A 4,354-nucleotide genomic window follows, 5' to 3' on the forward strand; every position below is an offset into this window, starting at 1 on the left:
CGCTCGCGAGTGCGCGAAAGGATCTTGTGGGTGAGAGCAGAAACGCCATGTCGCGAGGTTCGTCGTTTTCGGCAGATGTATTCAGATTTGCCCTGTTGAGTGTGGGTTAGAGTGATGCAAAATTTGAAATTTTCGCTCCACAATACTTAAACAAGTCCAAATCGGATCCTGAGAAAACTCTAAAAATTTGAACCCATTTGGTGAGAAACTGAGATAGCACAAACCATTTGAAGTTTGTATGGGAATTACTATGGTAAAACCAAGATTTTTGTTCATGTCTATCTAATAATTCACCATATCGGTCTGCTTCAAAAACTTTCAACTGTACTTGTAGGAAATTTTCCCAGCTACAACTCGAAATCGAAAGTTATCAATGGTTCAATGCGCTGATGTCTTATGATCATGCTCAATCAACTGCTCAGCAGGCAACATTGGTGTTTCTGGGGCGTTGAATAGGACACAAAAATCATGGCTACTATGTCACATTGCAAAATACAGTGTTGCCTTCAGAGCAGCTGCTTTTTTTTCCTTGTTTTGTTTTCCGTCGATCTTGTTTTCCATGCTAAGCACCAATGCTACTGACGCCAGGGAGGCAGCTCCCACACCTGGACCCTTCCTATCGACCCATCAACTCATGAACCGGGGACCAACGGCTATACTTCCCTTCCCAAGGAAGGCGTGATCAGAGATGCTGCTATGCTTCAGAACATCCCGGTGGCGCCGACTGGGATTGAACTCAGGTCTGCTGGGGTGAGAGGTAATCACGCTTACCACTACACCACCGGCGCCACTGAGCAGCTGCTTGATCTTGTCATAAGTTAACTAATCTCTTAAATAATTAATAACTATTTCCTGTCTCGTTTTACATAGAAACGATCTTGAGCAAAGTTGTAGCTGAGAAAATTTTCTATAAGAATGGGTATCGAACTGTTTCGCAGCTCAATATGGAAAAAGAATAGAAGGCAATGAAAAAAAAAGTTGAGATTTCCCATAGTAATTTACATGTAAACTTCAAATGGCTTGTGCGAAGTCTGTTTCTAACCAAATGAGTTGTAGCTTTGGGAGGCTAATCAGGACCCGATTTGAAACCATTTGAGCACTGTGGAGCGAAAAAGTCAAATTTTGCATCAGTCTAGTATGGGGTGATCGTCATTTCCAACAATTAAGTGGTTGTAGCGGGAATTCGTTTGTTAAGGACAAGGCACGATATTACCAATTATTACCAAGCCAGCGCTCAGCTTTTGGTTCGGTCTAGAAACTCTTTGTTTGTGCGGAAAACAATTAAATTAGTCCAAAAAATCGTTTTCTAGAGTAGAAATAGCATAATATAAATATTTAGATCCATTCTTGTCATAAACAAAAGAAGCACCCTTAGCGAATACTTTTTTTCTACCTCCATATGTATGCCGAATAAAATCCAATTACATGTTAATGCGGAATTGGAATTCGTATGACGGAATTGGAATCAAGAAGCAGTGTTTGACGTTTATCAATATCTCATCAACTTATGACTCTTTGTCAAATCTAACATTACGCATGGAAAGGTAAATACATATAAATGTAATCTTTGATTGATACGTATTTTACTCTAACCAGTTCAAAATAAGAAGTAAAGAGAGACGGTAATTAGATTTAACCCTTTGTAAAATAAAAAAAATACTCGAAAAAAAGTTGTTGTATCTTGACAAATTTATCTCTAACGGATTATTTTGTATGGAGACTGTCATAAAGACATTTTAGTAATTTGTGTAGCATATGCAAAAAACTACATTGTTTGCCTCGATGGTGATGATGGATTTTTAGTTTTTTGATTTTATAGTAGAAATAGTAAAAATAGCTTTGAGTAGTCTACAATGGTTTGAGCCTCGCGCGCGGAATACAGGTATAAATGACTAATACGTGGAAATTGTGGCAAAAGCCTTGAATTAGTAAAGGGTTGGCTGGAAGTCGTTTCCTTGGATATAGTCCTGGCAGAAGCTTAAACGTGTAAATCCCCGGTCACGTGTAAATGGAAGTATTGTCGAGGACTATACTTGGACTTTTGATAACTAGTTACACCTTTGAATGTTTTTGGTTGATGCCTAGAGCATATTTAACAGGACATTTATATCTGTATATCTCGACTTTGTTTGCAAACCTGGTTAAAATGTTTATATTTAATTATCTTAAAGATAACTCGTCCAGCTCAAACCTTTGTAGGGGTAAAAGGTTGGACCATCATCATCATCATCATCATCATCATGTTGTTTTGAGATTTTTGTAAACTTTAAAGTGTTCCATGTGCCAATATCAGAATATCTAGCATTTTTAATAAGCTTTAAAATAAAACTAAATTTTAAAGCTCTTTAAAATGCAAATTTATAAGCAGATATAATTATATTTTTACCAAAATGTTTGATCATTATTTATTTCCAGAGGCGATCCACTAACTTTGTCTAAGAAGTCATTCCGATTTATTCTGAAAAATACAATCTAAAATGAGTTTTTTTTAGTTATTTGACTTGCTCAGTCTGTCTCTCAGAATCTGTTTACATCTCCGGAAGGATTTTTCTGACTTCCCCCGGAAATGTAGAATTTCAAATTCACCCAGAAAATGACATCTTCTTTTTCTTCTTCTTCCTCGCATTTCAAGCTTATCGCATATTAGGTTAATGCGTGCTCTCAACTTAGTGTTCTTGATGTACTTCCACAGTTATTAATTGAGAGCTTTTGGTGTGGCAAGTACAATCAAACTCTGAGAAATTTTCCAACTAGAAAAAATCCTAGGTCAGACCGGGAATCGGACCCAGCCACTTTTACCAATTAAGCTAAGGGAGGCCCAGAAAATTAAACACACCACAGTAAATGTTGCCAGCGTCCATCAGAACTCTCTCCTTGTTTCCCGTGAATTCATCGGGAAGATTGTATAAGCTTCCCTGATTTTTTTATGACTTCTCAAAGTCCATTTGACTTTTAGGAGATGCCATTAGATTTCCCTGAAGGTTTCTGCAATTTTATTCAGTGTTCTCCTGAATTATTTTCAAATTTCTTACGGAGGTTTCTTCTGACATCCCCCGGATTTTTTTTTCCGACATCCTGGATGTTTCAGATGACTTTCACCAATAATTTTAATAGGTGTCTTCCAACTACCTATGAAATGTTATTTTCAGAATTCCGGAAGGTTTATCCGGATTTCCAGGGAAGTTTATTCCAGCTTCCCTCAGAAGATGCTACCATGATTCTCCGGAAGTTGCTTTCCACCGGGAGTATCATCCAGTTTCTGCGGAAAAAAATCGTCCAGATCCTCCCATTAGTTTCTTCAGGCTTTCAGTGGATAATCAATCCTACTTGCTTATTTTCAGAAATCTCCAGGATGTTTATTCCAACATGCTCTCAAATTGTGTACCATCATCCTCCAGTATATTTTTTCCTGCTCTCCCAGAAGTGATGTCAGACTTCTTCTTGAAGTTGCTTTTAACTTCTCTAGGGGCTGTTCATTAACTACTTAGACGTTTTTTTTTGGGATTCTTGAGACCCCCCCTCCCCCTGCGTAGACAATTGTCCATACAATTTTTTTTAAATTTGTATTGGTCGTGGATAGTTGTCAACCCCCCACCCCCTTGACCGTCTACGTAGTTTATGAACAGCCCCTATGGATAACTTATAATTTCCCTAGGTATTTTGTTCTAACTTTATAAAGAAATATTTACAATCATTTCCTGAAGAATGAATGAAGATCGAGAATATAATGATCCTTGATAGTTTACAACTGAAAGTCTCTTTATTATAGAAACTAACCTTGATAGTTTATGCCAACTTCACCCGGAAGTTTCCAATATTTCCCCGGAAGATTTGTGTCCTACTTTCCAGGAAGTCATTTCCGATTTCTACTGCAATTTTCTTCCGCCATATCAATGGACTCCTTTTTTTCCCCTACAATTGTGTTCTGTCTTTAACTGATATATTTACAGACTTCCTTCAGAAGTTTCGTATGAATGCAAATTTATTACGATGTCCCTCAAATGGGTACCCCTGGAAGTAAAATCCAATTTCTGCTAGATTTTGTTTCAGACTTCTTCCAGAAGCATCCTTTGGTATATTCTGGAAGATTCTTGAGCCTTCAGTTCGGGCTTCCCCGTAAGTGTTCCCCAACTTCTTTTAAAAATTTCTTCCATCTTCCCCCAGACGTTTTCTAACTTCCCGTGGAAAAATGTTCCATCTTCTCACAGAAAATATACTTCATTTGAACCAGAATAGTAAGATTTTCGTGTAGCGACCGCAAATCGAAGGAAGTCTGCTGGGCCGTTTGCTATACGGCATCTACACGTCCGACATTCCTTCCCTCGGAGGCGCCAGGCATTGATTTCCGGTCCCT

Source organism: Ochlerotatus camptorhynchus, unplaced genomic scaffold (assembly GCF_037179485.1).
Source record: "Ochlerotatus camptorhynchus isolate MF236.1 unplaced genomic scaffold, CSIRO-AGI_Acam_v1.1 ptg000253l, whole genome shotgun sequence".
Classification (NCBI taxonomy): domain Eukaryota; kingdom Metazoa; phylum Arthropoda; class Insecta; order Diptera; family Culicidae; genus Ochlerotatus; species Ochlerotatus camptorhynchus.